The following is a 21,336-nucleotide window of genomic DNA, read 5'->3' as shown; positions in this document are numbered from 1 at the left end:
CACATGTCTGCATGCATGGGCTCCCGTGCCCGCCCGGGCGCTCAGCGGGGAGAGGGGTATCCATGCTGCTCCCACCTACCACGGCACAATCCCCCTGGCACCTGGGACCATATTTCCCCCCCATTCCACGCTCCCACGTCTTGCCCTTCCCCACACACTCCCCCTCTCCCTCTGGCTTCCCCGGCGCGCTGCCACCACCTTTCCTGAAGCAGGCAGGCTGGCAGCAGCGCCGAGCTGTAATTAATGGTGCCGCTTTGCCAATCACTGGCTCAGCCTCGCTAGCACTGGCAAGCAAAGGCCTTTTTATTTATTTTACTTAACTGCTGTTGGTAAAACTCCACTCCAAAAGCAAGGCCAAGAGACAGCACACTGAAATCTCCACCGGGATTAGGGATTACACTCTGCCAGGGAACAGTGTGTGCTGCCTCTCCTTCCACGGCTGTGGGGGTCCCTGGAGGCAAGCCCCCCCGCCCCCGCAGCAGGCCACCCGCAGGGGCTGCAGCAGCCACAGCTGCTCCTGCCACTCTCCCATGGCCTCTTCCGAGTAGTTTCCATGTCGCTGGGATGCAGCTCCCTCTTCTCCATCAGCTCCATCCTGCAAAGGGATGGGGCAGGGGGGCTGAGAGCCCCAGGAGGGCTCCAACGCAGGGTCCAAGTCACAGGGGTGGCAGCAGGAGGATGGCAGCCCGGATGGGTGCTCATGCCGGAGGGGGATTTTTCCTTGTCACACACCATTCTCAGCCAGACCCAGATCTGCCAGGAGCCTCCAAGGTGCCCCGAGGAGAAGGGCCCTGGCTTCATCCTGCTCTTGGAGGACATCAAGAACGAACAGACGGGACGAGAGCGGGGGGGCATGCGATGGCCCTCACGAGCACCAAGGAGCTACAGAACCTCTGACGTTTGGCAACTGAGCTGGGTGGCCCAGAGCCAGCCCCGTCCCCATTACAGGATGGCTCCGTGGTAGAAAATGAGTTTGCAGGGCCTCGGTCCAAATTCCTGTGGAGAAGTGTCAAAGCATCACAGCAGCCCAGCCCCAAGGGCTGTGTCGAGCTGGACCAGGGCTAGCAGCTCATCCCATGGTTCACGCATCCATCCAGCTGAGCATCATCTTCCTCCGAGCACGGGGACGTGAGGAGCCTGTCCTGTAGCCCCCACCCAGCCTGGAGAGCACCCAGCCCAGGACATGGGGAGTTGGTACCGATGGGAACAGCCCGAGTGAAGGAAGACTCATCTATTCCCACTGCTCTGCGCGGGAGGTTGGTGCCGTGGCAGGGCTCTCCACAGCCTGAGCTCAGCACCTCCGGCCCAACGCCCGGCACTGGCACGGCAGAGGTGTCACACCGGGCAGGAGAGCTGCGCTGCCAGAGATCCTTAGAGGCGTCGAGAAGAGCCGGAGGCAGCCGGGAAGAGCAGACAGTGTGTCCCAGCCAGCGCTGGAGCACCTCTGCCACGTGGCTGCCGGTCAGGGAGCAAGCTGACCGCAGTGCCGGCTCCGTATCCATTTTCTCTCCAGCACAGATCAAATTTGTAGGATCCCAGCTTCTTGCAAACTCCCTGGATCAAAGCAGGGTCTGCTGACAAGGCTTGACAAGCAACTGGGCAGGCCTCGAAGAGAAGCCGCTGCCAGGCACCAGGCTCCGGGCTCCGGCACAGACGGGCTGGCACTGCCCTATGGCCAATTCCAGCATCCGCCGCCGTCTGTGCCACTGGTAATGAATGCCGCTGGGAATCGGGGCGCCGAGCCTCCCCGATGAGGGTGGCCGGACAGCAGCCAGGTGATGGTGACGGTGATGACAGCCGCGCCACCCCGCTCCTCCCCACAGGCGCCCGATGCGAGACGGCTCCCTCCCCATGAGCCCCCCCTCAGCTCAGCTGCCACCACCTTTGGGGGGGGAAGAGGTCAGTGCCAAATAACCGCCCCGCTGGCAGCATTCCCACAGCGGCACGACTCAGCACCAGCCCCACGCACGCCATCCAAACCATCGGCAGCACCCGGCCAAGAAACTCCAACCAGAGGCTCTGCCATGACCCAGCCCGGCCACCCCAGGGCCACCTCCCCCACGTCACCGGCAGCCCTGGCTGCCAGGCGCCATCCAGCACAGGCAGCAGTGACATGACCTAGAAAAGCAAAGGGTTGTTCACACGCTGCACTGCCACGGGCCCCCAGCGCCAACCGTGCAGGCGCGGTGCACGCGCACCCCCCCACCTCGGCTGGGGCTGCGGAAAAAATCTCCCCGTGCTTCAACAAGTGACCTGCGTGGGCACACGTGGCATCGCTCCTGCCACGAACCCCAGGGCTCGCAGGTCCCTCGGGAAGGGAAGCAGCTCCCCCGCACCCCCCCAGATTTGGCTGCCACCTGCACGCCCCACATGCCCGCGCCGGCACACGCTGGGCGCCCACGTGTGCCCTCGCCACACGCCCACAGTCCCTGGGTACCGCTCGCCCCCATGGCACGGCCGCGGCACAGAGGGTCCCCGCAGCCCCTCCACGCTGGCACCGAACAAAGCCCCACGCAGGGGAGAGCTGCGAAACCCCCCTCCTGCTGCCGGGGCTCCGCCAACACGCCTGCCCACGCACCCCGGTGCGTGCCGGTTCCCCACAGCCCTGGCTAGGGGTGACGGTGTGGGGCCACCAGCCCCGGTGTGGGGAGACTGACCCACCGAGCACCCACGCGTGCCGGGCTGGCAGCACACGCGTGCCCACGCTAGGGCTGGCAGAGATGCCACCCGTGGCCTTTGCCGTATGACACACCACAGCACCGCCATGCCATACCTGTGCCCAAGCAACACACATGTGCCCACCGACATGCGTGCAGCACCTCCGCGTGGGGCTGCCGGAGCCCTGGCACTGCTTGCGGGGAGGGACCGGTAACCCCGGAGGGAGACTGGTAGCTTTGGGGGGGGGGCGGGGGAGTCGCCCCGGAGGGGGACCAGTAGCTCGTGGGGGGGGCCGGTAGCACTGGAGGGAGACCGGTAGCTCGGGTGGGGGGTCCGATAGCCCCGAAGGAGGACTGGTAGCCCTGGAGGAGGCCGGTAGCCATGGAGGGAGACTGGTAGCCCCGGGGGGTGTCCGTAGCCGTGGAGCGAGACTGGTAGCCCCCGGGGGTTGGCGGTAGCCCCGGAGGAGGACCGGCAGCCCCGGGCATGCCGCCGCTAGCCGGTGCCAAGCCCGCCCCGCCGCCGCCGCCGCAGCCCCGCGCAACTTCCAGGCAGGGCCCGGGGATGCCACTGCCCGCACCGGGCACCGGGCACGGGGCACCGCCGGTACGGCGACGTGGCTGCAGCTCCCCGCCCGCCGAGGCAGGAAAGTTGGCCGGGGCCGGAGAGGCAGCGGGGAAGACGGGGGGGGGGGGGGGGCGGGGGGGGGCCGCACGGCGGATCCGGGGCTCTGGCAACCGGCAGCACCGGCCGCCGCATCCCGCATCCCCGGCGAGCTGCCGCCCCCGCTGCGCCGCGGCGGGAGGCGGGGGGGGAGCGCACCGCACCTCGGTGCACCGGCAAGGCAGAGGCAGAAGGGAGGGGGGGTGCCGGTGCACCGGCGGGGAGGGGGTGCCGGTGCACCGGGGAGGGGTCCCCGCTCCCCCCCCCCGCCGCCGCCCTTACCTGCGCTCCGTCAGCAGCGCGTGTAGCCCCGGCGCGGCGCGGCGTGCAGCGGGCTGGCCATCCCCGAGCGGCGGCAGCGGCGGCGGCAGCCGGTGCCCGGGCGCGCCCGGGGGAGCGCGGCGGCGCGCGGGGCCGGGAGCGGGGCGCGCGGCGCGCGGGGCCCCGGTGGCGGCGGCGGCGGCGGCGGGGGGCGGGGGCGGCGGCGGCGCGCGCCGCTCGGGCACTTGCTGCATGCGCCGGGCGCGGGGCGGTGTGACAGCACCGGGCATGGCGGGGAGCCTGCGCGGCGGCGGGGCCGCCTTACGGACACCGGGGGCGGCGGGGGGGGGGGGAGGGGGCACCGGGGGGGAGGGGGTTGTGAGCACCCCCTCCCCGGCTGCCGGTACCGTGCCGCTCGCTTCAGAGAACGGGGTGGGGGGGAAGGTGACCCCCGGGATGCTGCAACGCTGGGGGAGCGGCGGGGGGGGGTGTGCAGGCGGCACGGGGGGGGGCCGTGCATGCACGGGGGGTGGCTGTGGTGTGCACACGCACACGGGTGTTGTGCTGCTGCGGGGGGGGGGGGAGCGGTGCGTGCAGGCCTCATGTGTGTGCAGGCATATGCCCGCACACACATGAAATGGTTCATGCCCGCGTGCTGTGCCCGCGTGTGCGTGGCTGGGTTGCGCGTGCATGCACGCAATCAGTCGGTTCGTGCTTGCTGATGCGTGGGCAGTGCACGCGTGCACATCGGTGGGTGCTGTGGCGTGCACACGCACGTGCATGGCACGCCCCTGTGCAGGATACATGTGCTCCCTGCCAGCAGCCGTGTTGCACACACGTGCAGGCCTTGGTAGGGCATGTTTTGCAGGGGTGCGGGGCTGGGATGCAGGGAGAGCTGGAGCATCAACACCAGGTGAGTAATGGGGCTGGCACACCCCATGATCACAGAAATGGGTCACAAGTGGTATGACACGGAGGGTGTCAGACTCCCAGAGCCATGGTGGTGTCTGGGGGGGCTGCAGCACTGCTGTTTCACAAGGAGACCATGAACAGATGGGATAAACCTGAGTGTCTCGGTGGTCCGTGGGTAACAGAGAGTGGCCAGCACCGAGGCTCCACCGCAGCACGGATCCTGCCCAGGGCAGAGCCCACCAGGAGCACAGGTTGCTCTGGTTTGGAGAGGACAAGGTGTCACCACCACCAAGCCCCAGCCACACCACAAGGAGCCCAGCGGGATGTGGCATGGCCTCGCTGCCACACTGCAGGAGCAGTGCCACTGGAAATGCTGCATGTTCCCATCCCCTGCCTGTCCACCTCCGCTGGTCGCATCCTTGTCGGCACTGCTTGGGGATGCACAGACCTCCGGGTGGCCCCTGCAGCCTCTGTCCAGGGCTTGGCACAACAGGGGTAGAAACTGGGTAGCAGGAAGCACCACCGAGACCACTGCTCAGCACCCTGGGTATCTGTAGCACAGCACCAGCCCTAACCCAGCTCAGTGCTGCTGGAAGTGCAGGGTCACAGCCACCTGAGACCTTTGTGCAATTGAGCTCCTTTCCCCTGTGGTGTTCCCTTTTCCCAGTCCCCCCCTGCAGCCCGTGGATGCCTGACCCAGCAGCCCCAGACAGACACTCATCCCCTCTAGGTCAAGGCTGAAAGCAAGTACACCAGCTTTCCAGGCTGTTTTTTATCCCAGGGAGAAAAGCATCATTAGTTCAGACATAACTGGAGGATATTCCAGAACCCGTCTCTGTAAATACAGATCATTGCAGCGGCTGCAGCTCAGCAGAAGGGCCATCCCCAAACCCACGGCTCCCTGGGTCACGCTCTCTGCTTCCCACGAGGTGTTGGCTCCTGCAGCCAAATAGATCTGCACGCTTGATACACTTCCAAATTTCCAAACGCATCACTTGTCACCAGCTACTGCTGCCCTGCGAGCAATGCAGGATGCGATACAGGATGCAATGCCGGATGCGAGCAGGATGCGCTGCCTGAGTGTTGCCTATGGGCTCTGCCCTGATTGTGGTGCTGGCTACGGCACAGCCTGGCTTGCATGGCTCTGTCCTGCAAACCCCCCTGCCCCCAGGCCTGGTGATGGTCCGTGGTCATGCACGTAACGTCCCCCTGTGCCTGCTGCTGCCCTTCCAGCGCGGGAGTAATTTCCAGCCTCCGCATCCCCCCTACCCCAGGCTCCCCAGTGCTGCAGGTGGCATCACCAAAAGTCTCCTCTGCCCCAGGTGGGCAAATAGGGGCCGGAGGGCACCGGTGCTGGGGGGGGCTGAGCTGCGGGAGCCGGAGGCACCCACTGTTACCAGGACAACTGGGTGCTCTCTGTAGCTGCTTGCTGCCGCTGCATCCCTGCAAAGCTCCCCCAGCCACAGCGTGAGCTCCGCCGCCAGCCATGCCCCCAGCCCAAAGCATGGCAAGAGGGGTGCTCAGCCCCTGCAGCCCCCCAGGCCAGGCAGTGCTCTGGAAGGCACTGGAGACCTCCAAGCCAAAACAAAGCATCTCCCTGGCTGATCGGTGCGAGTGCCCAGAGCCTCCATCCTCCTCCTCTCTCCGATGAACTGCTGGGCTGTGGGGAAAACACTGATCAGGGCTCTCGGCCTCACTGGTGCCACTGGATTCGAGGGGGCTGAGGCTCAGTGCAAGCAGAGCCGCTCGCAGGGCATAATTAGAGCAGTGCCCGCGTGTGCGGAGGTTGTAACACCAGGGCTTTGCCTGCTGGATGGGAATTAGACCTGTCCATTAAGGCAATAATAACCCGTTAGCTTGACACAAGGTCCCCGGTGCCACCACAATCATTAATGCAGGCACTGCCACTACGGCTAACAGCATCCGTGGCTGCGGGCATGGCCGGGATGGCCAGCGCTGGGCAGGGACTGGCTGAGCCCCCCCCCTTCCCATTGACCCCCGAGGCCCCCCAGCTCTGGTGTTCAACCTTGTGTTGAAATTTCCCAACACGGGACTTTTATTTCCCCAGCATTTGGCACAGAAATCAGGGGCAGGGGAGAGTCACCCAGGTGGCAGCTACTCCATGGCAGCTACAGCCCTGGGTGAGGATTCAGGGAAGAGATGGAGTCCAGCCTCTGGCCAGGGGGATGTGGGGATGCTGCAATCAGCCCCCCAGCTCCTGTGGCCCCCAATGGGCCCGATCCACAGGGCTCGTCTTCCCTGAGCAGGGCACAGAGCAGCAGCATTTCGGAGAGGCTTAGCGGGAGCACCTCAGCTCGAAGCACGAGGCGAGACGGGAGCAGAAGGCAGCCCTCGAGAAGCTGGTATCCACAGCCGCCTGTCGGAATCGCTTCCCATAAACTTCGCTGTGAATTGCTCCAGTGGAAAAACAAAAGCAGTGATAAACCAGGAAAGTTTGGTTTGCAAGATTATCGGTTCTAATGGGAAGAGGCAGCAAGCGCCGCAGGAGGAGCCTTTGCCAGTCACTTGGTGCCCATCACCGGGATGGAGGGACTGGCCCCGTGCCAGCTGCCTGCGGCCGCTGCTCCCCTCCGAGGCACCTTCCCGTGAAGTTCTCTGCTAGTGGTGGCAGAGAGAAAAGCAAAGGCAAAGGAGCGAGGGAAGCCCGTGTGATGAGCAGAAGAAGAAGGACAGGAATAAGCTCTGAAATAAATTTCACTTTGGGGTTTGTTAGGGAGCGCTGCCGCGGCGGCGCAGCCAACAGCTGATCCCAAGCGGCTCCCAGCCCTACGGACGCAGCCGTTGTGCCCAGGAAGATGGGATTCAGCTCAGCGTCTTCATTTTGATTTTTCCAGGCACTTTGTGCGCTGAAGGACGGACCAGAGCGAATCCGTGGCCGTCTGCGCCAATGCGGAGATGGTGCCTTGGCACGAGGCAGGGCAGCGCCAAGGACTTGAGGCGCTGGGCCAGGCACGCTGGGGAGATGTTCTGGGAGAAACTGGGAGAGGTTTTGCCAGGTGCAGAGGCTGCCTTCTCGGTCTGTGGGATTAGGGGATGAGCACAACATCAGCAGGGAGCCAGCATGCGGGACACCTGCAGGATTTTCACCTCCGTGTCTCCACGCATCATCCTGCTCCATCCCAGGGCTTCAGCGAGGATAAATCCCTCTGGATTCTGACATGCCTGGAGATCTTCTCCGAGCCAGAACAGCCTGGCAAGGGGCAAGCTGCCACCCAGCCCTGCCTGCCTGCCCACCACCAGCCCTGCCCCTTCCCACCGCAGGGCTGCCAGCAGCCTCCAGCCACCGGAGCCATTTCACTGCCCAAACCAGCAGCCGTAGGAGCAACCGCCCAGGATCAAGAAACTTTGCATAAATATTCACCTCGATTAATATACATGAGGGCTGCAGAAAGCCCGGCTGAAGCCATCAGCGGGGATGTTATCTTGGCTGCTCAGTCTTGCAGGAGCGCGGCGTTCAACGCCGACACCTGATGGGTTTTCACAGCGGGAAAACCCAGAGATCAGATCCTGGGAAGCCGCTTGGCCACATCTCCTGTCCCCTTCTCAGCAGGGGGGTGGCATCTCTGGGGGCCTCCAGTAAGCCGTAAACTGGGATGCATGACGTGTAGGAGGCTGTGGGAGATGAGAGCAGTGCCCGGGGGGAGCTGCCCTGGTGGCCTTTGGCTCTGGTGCTGTATGCTCTGCACGCTCCTGGTGACAACCACGCAGAGGCACAGGGACCACAGCCACCGGCAGTCAGTCCCTGCCCTGGCGTGGTGGCATTGAGCCACTGTGCCAGTGCTCCCAACCCCCAGAGCGTGCAGGGAGGTGGATCCCGATACTTTCATCTCCCACCGTGGGGGAAACTGAAGCAAAAGGACAGGCCCAGGGCTGCTGGGGGAGGTGGTGACAGAGGCAGCAGCTCGGTCCTGGCCCTGTGGGAGCTGTGGCACAGTGATGCCGTGGCACAGTGATGCCGGTGATGCCGGAGCTGGCAGGGCCAGGTTACCCGTGGCTCCTCTGGGATCCTGCCTTTGTCACTCCGCCAGCAACCCGGGGCATAAACAAGTGCCTGACATTTCCACACTGCCGCCAGGCCTCTTGGATAAAAGCAGAACATAATTAGCAAATTAATCAGGAGACAATAGCTGGGGATCTAACGCTGCCGAGCTGTCATTAGCTCCGTGGGGAGCTGACCCTGGGCATGTTCAGGGCCAGGGGATGGCCGTGCTCGGGGAAGGGGCAGTCACAGTCCCCATGTCCCCACCAGGCTCGTGGCCCCTGCCACGTCCCCCCTGCCTTGTCACCGATGGTAGCCGGCAGGGCAGGGGAGTGGCTGGCATTTTGTGCCCCATCAGGAGCCTGGGAATGGAACCTTCAAAGGGCAGCACCTTCCCTTGCTCCTCCGAACATTTAAAACCCGTGAATCACAGTGAATTTGCATTCAGCTTATTAGACGCCCTGCAAATAGGGTGAACCTCGTTCAAACACATTTCAGTGATAAAATGATATTGACTCTGAGTAATTAAAAATCATTTCCATATTCAAATACAGCTGATTGAGGAGAAATGGCTTCCTTTTAATTGCCTGGAGGGGAATTATCAACTTTTGGAGCGTGTAGCCCAGCAAATGCATCCTCACTTGGCAGCCTGTGAAAGACTGATGGAGGAGGAGGAGGAGGAGAGGAGGAGGAAGAGGAGGTGTAGGAAGAAGAGGAGGAGGAGAAGGAGGTGGAGCAGGGTTGGGAAGCAGGCAGCACACGGGTTGAAGGTGTGACCCTGCCACCCACGGGAAGCTCTCTCCTTGCGTGCCTGCCTGGTCCCCAAAGAGCCTGGGCTGATGCTCCAGCTCGACCCTGAAATGATGCCCTCCTTCCCCCCCGCTCAGCCACGGGGTCTTCCTGGGGAACTGTGACCTCCCAGCCCCTGTGGCAGCAGGGTTAGGGGCTGCACTGGGCTGGGGGCTCTGGATAGGCCCAAACTACCTGCTGCTCAGGAGGGGATGCTCTAGGTGAGCCTCGAGCAGCCCCCATCCTGCACAAGGCCATGGCAGCGAGAAGGGCAGGGACATGCCCCAGCACCAGTGACAGCCCCATCTTGGTCATTTGTGAGTGCCAGGGGGGGTGCCCAGGGGCTGTGTGTCATCACCAACCCCCCCTCTCCAAAACTCCCTGCTACAGCCAAGCTGCCACCAGCACAGCCCCTCTTGCACCCCTAGCCACCCAAGTGCCACTGCACTGTCACTGCCATCGGTGTCCCTGGAGCACCAGGGGGATAGCAAGGCTCCCCGGGTGCGGAGCTCTTCGGGCCACATTTCAGAGCCCCTCCAGCACCTCCCCGCATGATTTTGGCCTCCGCTTGGTTTCCTAGGGAAACCAGGCTGCAGCTCGGCTCAGCCTCCGCACACGTGGGAGTGCACGGGGGACGTGGGTGTGCGCAGGGACATGGGTGCCCCGCACCCTCCATCTCCCCTCCCGGCTCTTGCTAGCATGGCAACCCTCGGTGCAGAGCATGAAGCCTCCCAAATGCCTGAGGTGGGGGCCAGAGTGGAGCAGAGCACCCCACTCCTGAGTGCCCCCTTAGCAGGGGTCCTTGGGGACAATGCAGGTCCTGCACTATGAGGATGCTCCATGCCACCCCCAGCTCTCTGGGTCTGGCTGGGTGTGCTCAGCACCTGGCAGAATTGGATCTGGCCTTCCTGGAGCTCTGTGCGGAGCAAGAGGAGGGCTCAGCCCCAGCTGGCCCTGCGCCCCAGCGGCACACGTCCCGCTCCCCGGTGACATGGCCATTTCCATGCTCCATTGCCCTCTGAACCGATGCAAAGTGTGCTCACTTTGCTCTCATCGATCGATCCCCTCTCGCCCGGAGCTGATGCTCGCTCTGTGAGGATGGACCATGCTGGTGCAAAGCCCTGTACCCCATGTCCCCAGCTACAGGGGACACTCAAGAGCCCCTCATGTGCATGCACCCAGCGCCAGGCACGGATGTGCAGCACCTCGGGGCGCATCCAGAGCCTGGTGCTGGACCAGGGAGTCTGAAGCAGGACAAGGGGTCAGCCCTACAACCCCCCAGGACAGCCCTCCTCTGCCTCAGCTGCACAATTTACAAGCACTCACATGGTTTCTGCTCCTCCGAGTCGATTTTTACCCCCAGTGCAGGAAAGGCAGGGGGGGCACCACCATTAGCATCAAAGAGCCATCAAAGCTGGTTCCCCAGCAGCTGCTGCAAAAAATGCACCGAAAAGGACTGTCAACAGGTGAGATGCTCCCTCCATGATCAGAGAAAGAAGGAAGAGGCAGGAGAAGTCTCCTCCTTGAGCAGAGGTGCATTGCCTGCCTGTGCCAGGCCAGCCAGGGATGCGGAGGAGCAGGAGGAGCAGGCAGCGAGCCGGGCACGCATCCATTCAAGCTTTGCACCAGGATGGGCATGGGCCACCAGAGCTGCGTGGGTAGCAGATCAGAGATGACATATGGGCCAGCTCCAGCATCCAGGCCAGCCTGTGGTCAGTCATTAAGCTCATGCTGAGGAATTTTCCAGCAAGCTTGCTGTGATGAACCCCAGGAAGGTCCTTCCTTCAGCAGCATCGCTCCCACTGCACAGCCAGTCACAGCACACAACCCCAGCTTGCAGACAAGCCACTGATGTGTGGGGCACAGGCAGTCCCAGGAAGAATTTGGAGCTCTTTTTTTTCTTTATAACCCACAGACAAAGGCACAAAATATTCTCGAAAAGCATCAGGGAGAGCCCAGTGTGCTCCCGTGGCTCCAGGAGCTGAGGTTTACAGGGACATCGGTCCTGAGAACGGGGATAAAGCCAGACTCGTGGGTACCACAGATCACTCACAGGAGCTGCCAATTCCTTCTGATCCCCTTCACCCCATGGGGTTACAGTCCCAGATCTCCCATCTGGGTACCCTGTAGCCCTGCTCCATGGAAGCACCATGGTGGGAGCAGGATCAAGCCCAGAGGGACCCCCCAGCGCAGTGGCTGTCTTGCCCCGTGGGACGCTCACCCTGGTGCCCACTGCTTGCAAGGGAAAAATATTGAATATAAACCCGAAGTCAGAGGAATTAAAGAACTGTAATTAAAGAAAATTTTGCAGCATGTTGAAGACAGAATAGGACCATTGTGTTTGCCTCCCACATCCCAGATGGATGCACGAGGGTTGCAGACAACGCCAGAGCGCGTGGAAAAGAGGAGAGGAAGGGAGTGAGCTAGACCGGGACGTGTGTGAGCAGAAATTGAATTTTTATCAGTTTCTATGTAGATTGTGTTTATTCATCTGTCTCCTATCCATCTCCCCCTGCATCTCCCCATTTCTTTTACAAAATTACTTTCCTCCTTTGGCCTAATTTTGTTTGTACAGATAGCAGCTGCTTTCTTCCATTTCAGCATAAAAAATATCATCGTAAATGAGGTGCTATATATCCCCGGCAGAAGTTTTAGCAGCTACCCAGAGCACATTAGCCTTTGCTCCTGCAGGGCCACATTTCCATCACAAAAAGCTAACACCCTCTGCCTGTCCTTGCTGAAAAGGTTCCTGCCACCCCTGCCATGGCGCGTGGCTGTGGGACCCTCAGGGCCAGGCTGAGCCCTCGGGGTCACAGAGGATGGGGGGTCACAGAGGATGGGCGAGCTGGCCCAGAACTGCCCCAGAACTGCCCTAGGTGACAACCTCCTGCTGTGGCAGCAGCACCCTGCACCGGGTGGGGGCTGCTCCCACACACTGGGTGCTAGCCGGCACCTAGGGGTGCTGCTGCCCGCGCAGCCCCGGGCTCGCTCCGTGGGGAGGCTCTGCTAATATTTATTAAGCATCCTGGCACCAGAGATTAATGGAGCTGGGATCATCCAGAATACCGAGAAGGGTCGTTTTTTCCCCCCCGGAGTTGTTCTTGACCTGTCACTCGATCTCTCCCCACACACTGCCCGCCAAGCTGGCTTCTCCGGGGACATTGAGGAAAGATGTGCAGGCAGCAGCCTGGATTGCAAGCGATCCTGGAGCAGAGCCTTGGGATGCTCCTGAAAACCAGGAGGCCTGGAGGGAGGCTGGTGGCCAGGCAGGACCCCACATCCTGAGGCACGAGCTGCCCCTAGCATCCCTGGGTACCACTGGGGAGAGCATCTCACTGCCGTAGCTGGCCCCTCCAGACCCATCTCCACACCATGGATAACCCAGAGCACGTTTCTTCCACGTGCAAACCCCTAATACCAGCTGCTCAGTTCCTCAAAGCCAGAGAAACCTTCCCAGTGAGACCCCAGCCAAGCCAGTACCTCCTGGGGAAACACAGCTTTGCCAAAAGAATGCTTCCTGCAGAGAGGTCCACAGGAGGACTTCGGTGGGGAGAGGCTCCATGCCACCCTCCCCCGTGCAGGGAACCCGCCGCTCTCGGCGCCGCCTTATCAAATAAAATTGCTTTGTGCTGTGCCGTGCATTAGGGAAACTCAACTGCGCAGCGTGATTGATTCTCCCCCAGGGTCCACCATTAAAAATGTATGGAATTACTCATGCAAAGTCCCACTTACACATGGGTCTTTTGTGAGGACATTAAAATACCAGCGTTTGTCAGTCACTTACCCACTGTTTGTGATTTGCTCCCATTTATTATCATGAACAAACCAGCACTGATTCTATTTTCGACTCCTTACACGTCACACTGAGCTCCCAGGCTCCCCGGCAGGGTGATGTGTGCTCGGCGCAGCGCGGCTCCAGCACCCCCCCCCCCCCAAGTGCCCTGCTCTGCCCTGGGCAAAGCTCACCTGGGGGCAAGCCAGGAAAGCATTAGGATGCTCAGGATGCTCAGCATCAGGCCCCCCCATCCCCTCCCAGCTCCCTTCCCACCTCCAATGGGGACCAAGCCCACCTTGTGGGAGGCCAGGGGAGCATCAGGATGCTCAGGATGGAAGGGGCTTTATCCTTGACCAGGATGCAGGCTTTCCCCCAGCCCCTGCCCAGCATTCCCTTCACCCCTCCGGGCCAGGCTGGATGCAATGGGTGCCCAGCCTGTTGGGAAGTGGGTGCCGCAGCAGCCAGCTCCTGGTTGCAGCCCAGGCTCTTGGAGCTGGGGAGGGAACAAGCACATTTACACACACGGCACAGGGAGGTGAAGGAATGTGAAGAATACAGTATATTGTGTTCACCGGGTTCCTCTTGCTGGGAGGAACGGGGCTTGAATCACATAATATTTCCCCTCTGCTCTCAAAGCATTTCAGCTTGTAATGCATTTCCCTCCCCGCCTGAGCACCTTGCAGAGTCAGAAAGACAAATTTCCCAAGGCTTCAAAAGCTGCTGAGAGCCACAGCTTCGTGCTTTGAAACAATCACTCATTTACCCAAACAGCCTCTGCCTTCAGTGCCTCTTGCCCACCCTCACTGTCCCCTCCTCTCTCATCCCAAATTATGAATCGGTGTTTTCCCAGCCTCAGGGTGAAGGTGCCAAGTGCAGCCACAACCTCCAAACCTGGGGGAACACGGCATGGTGCCTCCCTTGCCCACCTGCCAGCGGGAGGAGGGAACCCCAAAGCCCAAAAAGCAGAGAAGGATTTAAAGCAAGGTGGGTCTGGGGGCTCTGGCTGGAGGGAGAGGGAAGGACATGGAGCTGGCTGGATCCAGCCCCTGCCCTCAGGGATGACAGCGTGTCATGGAGGGGAGCCTGGCGCAGGTGAGGATGGTGCCATCGTCCTGGCAAGCAGCACCCGAAGCGGCAGCGATGACCTTAGCGCCTACAGGGACAGCACCCGAAGCCACCAGTGCCTGACCCTTGGCTGGAGCTGGGTCCTGGTGGGAGACTGCGCCGGTACACAGGCAGGACACGTTCCACAACATCGCCCGGTAATTGCATCTCCCAAAAAGCAATTACCATGTAACCAACCCTGCGGCTTCAGAGGCGAGACATTATTTATTTACCCAGTAAGGAGGTGGCAGCCCTGGAAGGTCCCCTGGCACAGTGGCAGGGCATTTAACCCCCTGTTAGGTGGCCGTGCCATGCCATGCCGTGCCACGCTGGCAGCCATGCCCCAGTCGGGCAGCCCCATGCCCAGGGGCCAGGGCAGAGCCCTGCACTGAGCTCCCCTGCATGCCACTAGCCCGTGCCTCAGTTTCCCAGCCCTGTTTGCATCCCACACATGCTCAGAGCAGAGCTCTGCAAGGTGCCAAGCCCAGCCAAGCACTGGCACCCCTCCAGCCTCTGCATCTGATGGAGCTGGTCCCCCCAAGCTGCCCCATCCCCGCCTCCGTACCAGCAGTGGGTGACAACGTGCCAATGCAGCTGAGCCCCAGCAGGTAGAGACAGTAGGAACAAATCAATACCGAGTCTCAGGCAACATCTAAAAATAGGCTGATGAGGATCCCAGCATGTGTCACCTCCCCAGCTGCAAAGCCCAAGGAGATGCACGCAGGGTCTGTCGGTCCCTGACGCCAACCCATGTCACCATGCCGCGGCAGGGACTCTGAGGGCTGGGGAGCATGGCAGGGGCTCTCCTCCCCTGCAACCCCAAACAGGGGGTTTAATCCCAAATGCCGCTCCCCTGGCAGGGGCATGGCTGAGGTCCTGCCCCATCTTTCCTACTGGAGACCTGGAAAAGATTTCCTGCAGATGAACAAACATCATCTGTGGCTTGAGACATCAAAGGGGTAAAAAAAAACAACCAAAAATCAACAAAACAAAGCAAAATGTGACATTTCTCTCCAGGACCAAAATAAGCAGCGATATCGAAGTGAGAGATGCCACTTGGTTACAGCAGCTCCGGCAGACTCTGTTCGTTTTGACTCTTGCAATCAAGGAAAATCAAAACATTTCACAGCCACCAAAATCCCCGTGCGGGAGCCATCAGCTCTCGCCGAGCCCCAGATCCCCGGCATGGAGCTGGGCAGGAAGCACAGGCAGTCTCTGAATTGGTTTAAAATGGAATTGGCAAGAGGAGAGACCTCCCCTCTCCCCTCTCCCCTCCATCACACCTTCCCATCACACATGAGATGCAGGACGCGTCTTTAACAGAGAGGAAGAAACGGGCTGCGGTGTGCTGCTGGGGGTGCATGGAGGGGGATCTGGGGACACCTCCCACCCCTCGCAGGGTGTGAAGGCAGTGGCAGGTCCCATTCGACGCCTGGAATGGGGGCAAAGCACAGACCCACATTTGCCAGCCAGGAGACAGACAAGGAAGGACTTTTTTCTTCCAAAATTATGGACCAGTTTTGAAACCTTCTCTCCGGTAGCACAGAGGATGGAGGTGACATCTTTGCTCATTCAGGGATGGCTGGCACCGGCGGAAGCTTCTGGGGGATGACAGGGCATGCCGGCCACCCTGACAAGCTCCCTGCAGCCCACACCAGCCCATTCCCCTTCCCCTTCCTTCCATCCCAGTTTCCCCCATCCCCCAGAAGAATGGCGATGCACCAACCTCCTGGAGGGAGCAACCTGGGGCGCACCCCACGGCGAAGCCCCCTTGGAGCAGCATGGCCAGCAGCAGTGTGGCCCCATCCCCACGGAGACCCCCTTGCGGTCCCCAGCACAGGGAGGGGACCACTCCATCGCTCCACCCGGACATCCCTGGGCCAGCGGGTGCTGAGGTCAGGGTGGCACCGCCAGCCCCAGAACTGGCTCTGAGCTGCGTGGCGAAGCAGCGCATGCAATTAGTAAATTAATTATCGAGCGGTAACGGAGATTTCATAGCTTGGAGCTGTCACATCAACAGTGTTTTGTCAACCGAGATGACGACTGGTAGAATTATTACTGCGGTGCTGGGGCTGAAAAAAGAGGAGAGAGAGACTTGCAGGGAGAGGGAAGGATAAAAATATAAAGGGAAGAGATAGGAAAGAACAAGATAAGTGGGTTTTGTTGCTAATGGAAGCTGGCACAGGGACAGAATCACAACTATTATAAGACAACACACTACACTACTAGTGGCTCTGAATGATCCTCTTAATTAACAACCAGCACAAAAGGAGCCCCTGCCCACCTCCAAAAAACAGCGTCGCTGCTGGAGCATCATGTACAGTTCCATGTGCATCCAGACTGGGGCCAGTGATGTTCCAAAACACATGGCTGTGAGCTGGTGGGGATGCTCGGAGTGGAGGGGATGCTCAGAGCTGAGGGCAGCGAGCCCTTTGGATCCTTGTGTGGAACAGCCCCAGGCCCTGATGACAACTCCACGGCTTTGCCTTCCCTTGCTTTGAACATTTGCAGTTTGCACCCAGCGCCACGGCAGCATGCTGAGCTGCAGGGACTTACCCAACAAGGGCACGGACAGGAGCACGCACAGGTCCCTGTCCCCTCCTGCCACCCCAGCCGGGGCCTGGGCAGGAGGGACACAGTGTGGTGTGGCCAGGGGCTGGCAGCAACAGGCAATTCTGGCACATCCAGAGCCGGTGGCTGCAGAGCAGTAACACCGGGACATGATTTCCCTTCCCCACCCTGCCCCATTTCCTTTTCATTTTCCAGGGCCAGATTTAAGCTGCGTATCCAATAATATATAAAAATAACACCCCGCCCTCCCACTTGGGAAATTGATTCCTTCGCTTCCCACCCGGCTCTGGCTTTAAATATCCCCATTTAAATGCAGATTGTGCTGCCGCCCTGCCACAGCCTGGTGCAGAGCAGGAGCGGGTGGGTGCACAGCCATGCTGGGACCCCAACCCACTGCTGTGCTCAAGCCCAAGGTGGGGAGAGAGGATTCAGAGCAAATGCCTCCAACGAGGTCCTTGCAATGTGCTGATGCTCCTTCCCAAATCGGGCACCGGCTGCACCGGCACGCCGGGGATGGCACTGCAATCGAAGGCCACCCTGCCCACGTTTTGCCATGGGAAGCCAGGCAGAGACCAAATGAAGCAGCAGGACTTGGATCCGATTCCCCCATATCCATCCCTGGAGCCCTCCAGCCCTGTGTGTGCTGCACCCTGGGAGGGACACTTCTGCTCCCCCCCCACTGTCCCCAGCACCAGGAGCAGCAGATGCCAGGGGGGATGAGGAGACGTGGGCAGCATGGCTGTGCCCTAGTTTTGCAGGGCAAAATCTGGAGGGGGAAGCAGAGCTGTTGTGTGAGCAAATACAGCATCTGTGCCGACTGGCAGAGCTCACACCCACGGCCCCAAGCCTCCCTGTCTCCGAGCGAGCCTTCCCCAGCCCTCCCTGCATGCCAGCACCTGCCTCAGCGGAGAGAAACCAGACTGGGGGAAGAAGGAGCACGCAGCACGGGGGAGAAGGTGTGGGCTGGGATTTAAGGGTCCCTCAGGTCTCCCAGTTGCCTCGCAGGGAGGTCGGTGCACGGATGTGGCAACGGGCACCCGAGCATCATGAGCTGGGGGGGCTGCAGCGCCCGAGCGGAGCAGGGATGGGCAGCGTTGGCAGCAACCACGTATTGTAACTTCTGATGGGAGGGAAAAACAACGATGGGTTTGAAGAAGCCACCGCAGGGCTCCCAGAGGGACCTTTGCCAGCTTCTCAAAGTGCTTAATTCCTTCCCCTCGGCAGCCGCCGGAGAAGCCGAGATTCATGGCACCGCTCCCAAAATATCCCCTCTTGCCGCATAAAGAGGAATCGACTCCGGGCTGTGAAGCTCTTCCTCTAAGAGAAGTCCAACCCTGTGCCGCAGGGCTGAGCCTGATCCGCACACCCCCACACACACCCCCCCACCTCCTCCCAGGAAGATGCTGATTCCAAAACATCCCTCGGCGGGATGGGGACCAGCCAGGAGCGACACTGTGTCCCCCCCGGGGTGGCCAAAGGGAGCTCGCATGCTGCTGCCTGATGCTAGCAATGGCACTTGCCAATTTTGGGTGGAAAATCAGTCCTTATAGGAGCTTCTGGGAAGACCATCATCAGTGCTGAGGGGGGCTCCCAAATCCAAGGAACCCCAGCTCCTTGCCCCCCGGTACAGCTCTCTGTCCCAGCACTCCCTGATCCAAAATCACCTCCTCAGGCTGAGGTTGGAAGAAAAACATCGTTCTTGCTGAAATTAAGGAGGCAACAGGGTGAGCACAAATAGCATTTACATATTCAAGCGCCTTAATTCTATTTTAGCACCTCTTTGGCTATTTTTGTCACAACGGAAACACAACAGGAGGACAAGGCCAGAGAAAGGGCAAGGAACGGGCTTGAAATGTGGGGCAGAGGAGGAAAAAATAAATTCCAACCCAAGCACAGGAACGACTGAGGATTCTACTCATCATAGGCACTGCCTTGAGTGTCTGGCCGTGCCCATGTCCCCCCACCACGCTGCTACTAATGAGATTAAACTGGGTGTGAAAGGCACATTTCCTCTGTACACAGTGGATTTATCCAAGGGGGTTTTAAACGGGGAAAATTCACCTCATTTAAAAAAAATAATAATTAAAAAAGGGTGTAATTTGAACATCTGCTCATCCTTTTGGGCTAAACTGCTGCTTTCCATGGCAGGGTTCAACTCTGCACCCAAGTGTGGCATCTGAGGGGGGAGATTGGGAGGGGAAGATGGGGGGCTTTGGTGTGGGTGGGTGTCCGGCCGGTGCAACACAGCCACGCGCCAGCACCAGGGGCTGCACCGAGACCCTATCCTTGGAGAGGAGCCCCCCAGGGCTCTGCCTGCCCCAGCACTGTTACCTGCTTGTGGCAGGGGGGCTCTTAAGTCCCAGAAGACCCCCTCCAACAAAAGGCTTAATGCTGGCAGCCAGGCAGGCAGCCTGCTGATAATTAACTAATTGATACTTCGCTGTGCTGCCAGCCCCGCTTTGCTCCCCGCCCCGTAAATAAGCAGAACCCACTGAGGAAATGAGTGGGACAAAGGGACATGGATGCCACAGTCACCCCTATTCTGTGTGCAGCCCGGGGGGAGTGGAGCAAGCAGGGGCTGTGATGATGGGGTTGTGCCCACCATCCATGGGGCAGAAGTGCTCTCCTCGCTGGCTGGCTGGGAAATGCAGCGGGACCCTCAGATCCAGGCACAGGGGGGATATTTCAGGGTGAGGGTAGCCCCATGTAGCCGGAGGGGACCAGCCGAGGCTGGCTCAGCAGCATCCTTGCCTGTTGCCAGGACAACGGGATGTGATGGAGTCATCTCCATCAGAGTGATCACAGGCACAGGGAGATGTTGGAGCGTGGGGGATGCAATTAGCCAGCAGGATTGGGGTGCTGGGGAAGGCCCCCCAGGCTGGGCTCCATATAAGCCCCTCAGAGAACCCCCTCAAGAGCTACCTGCACCATGCTGAGCGCAGCCCCGCTGGCCCCACGCGGACAGGGACGTGGCCCCATGGCACGGGGCACTGTGGGGACATCGGGAAAGCAGGATGGAGCAGGGAGCCCACAGGGAGCAGCCCCAGATCCCTAGGGAAGAACCAAGGCGCAGCACCAGTGCCAGGGCCCAGCTGCCCCATCCTGGCCCCTGCAGACACAGGGCAGAGGCCAGGGGCAGGCAGGGGGACTGTGGGGTCCTCCGCACCCCGCAGCACCCCACCACCCCAGGGAGAGGGGCTGGGAATGGCTGGAGGCTCCGGAGCAGCCATAAAGGTGCAGCTTCATTTCTTTGCTTTTGGTACCATGGCAACCTTTCCCACTTGGCTTAATTACAGAGCTGGTTGCTGCCTCCGTGGGGGGCAGGGGGGGCTGTTTGCTTGCTGATCCCCAGAGCCAGGGCTGCAGGACCGGAGCCAACAGGAACCACGTGTTCCCAAGGGAGCTGCAGGGTCCTTGCCTGGCCCCAAAGGAGCATCCTCATGGCACAGCTCTGGTGCATGGCTGAGCTGATGTGCTGCTGCCCTCCTATCCATGGCTGGTCATGCTGGGGGGACAGTGTCCACCCGGATTCTAGGGCAAAACCTGTTCCTGTGCCAGGGAAAAACCTTTTCCTCATTATGGCACAGCCACCATGCACCAGTGCCCCCAGCACCTTGCCCCAGCTCATTCCTACCCTTGCTGCTCCTCAGACCTCACCACATACACCAGGGTGGCCCAGCCCAACTATGCATCCCAACCGGGGTGCAAAGCAAGACCAAGGGGACCAGGTTTCCCCAGCGCAGGAGCCTGACGTGCCGGCACACGTGCATGCAGCAGGATGGTACACGCTTTCCCACGCTCCTCCCCAAAACACCCCAGGCTGCAGCTTGCACCATTCCTGGCTCAATATTTCCTCCCGCTCCTGCCAGGGTCATCATGTTGCTTTGGTGTGAAAACTGGCTCTGGGCTGGCTTTTCCATGTGGGATGTGGGAAAGGTCCATCACACCAGGCAGCAGCTCAGCAAGAGGAGTGACGGCAGGGCAAAGCCTTGCAAACCCTGCAGCGTTTGCAAGCAGCCAGCACCGAGGCAGGCGAATCCCGAGCACTCACGGATCGAGTTAAAATGAGCAGCAACGAGACATCCCCAGCCCCGCAGCGATCAGGAAGGGAAGTCCCCTCACCAGGGCAGGCGAGCAGCTCTTCGTTACCGATTACAAACAATTACTCTCCCACTGCGGCTGACCCTGGCCCTGTGTCCAGGTGCCAGCTGGCCAGATGGAGCCTGGCCATGGCCGGCTGGTGGGGATTTAATAACCTTATTGATCTGCCAGACAGCCCAACATGCTGCACCCACTGTGCTGGAGACCATGGGGAGCATTGGGCTGAGCCCATCCCCTCGCCGGGGGCAGATCTGAGAACCCACAGGGACAGACAGGACTGGGGAAGGAGGCAGTGGCAGGAAGGAGAGCATCTCTGGAGGAATGTTATTTAATGCCATTAAAAAGCAAGAGAAAAGGAGGTATAAAACAGCCCTTCTGAAACAGGGGGGAGCGTGAAGGAAAAAAAAAAAAAAAAAAAAAAAGGAAAAAGATACACAAAAAACCAACCCAACCCAGCAGCAGCAAGTGCTGGGCTTCAAAGGTCACCTCTGGGCATGAATTT

At 60.5% G+C, this 21,336-nt stretch overlaps 1 protein-coding gene across 8 annotated transcripts in view; it reads right to left on the bottom strand.

The window, feature by feature from the left end:
- ADGRB2 (adhesion G protein-coupled receptor B2) overlaps positions 1–3,730 on the bottom strand; it is a 28,582-nt gene extending 24,852 nt beyond the window's left edge. For 7 of the 8 annotated variants that reach the window (XR_008821047.1, XM_056333561.1, XM_056333562.1 and 4 more), the window contains exon 1: positions 3,604–3,710. The gene's annotated coding sequence lies outside the window, so the exon portion shown is untranslated. Of the gene's footprint in view, positions 1–3,603 lie in introns of all 8 variants that reach the window. The other variant, XM_056333567.1, reaches the window with a different exon arrangement.
- Positions 3,731–21,336: the final 17,606 nt, after the last annotated feature.

The sequence above is a fragment of the Falco biarmicus genome, chromosome 3, assembly GCF_023638135.1.
Source record: "Falco biarmicus isolate bFalBia1 chromosome 3, bFalBia1.pri, whole genome shotgun sequence".
In the NCBI taxonomy this organism is placed as follows: domain Eukaryota; kingdom Metazoa; phylum Chordata; class Aves; order Falconiformes; family Falconidae; genus Falco; species Falco biarmicus.
This window is presented reverse-complemented; position numbering and strand designations above follow the sequence as displayed.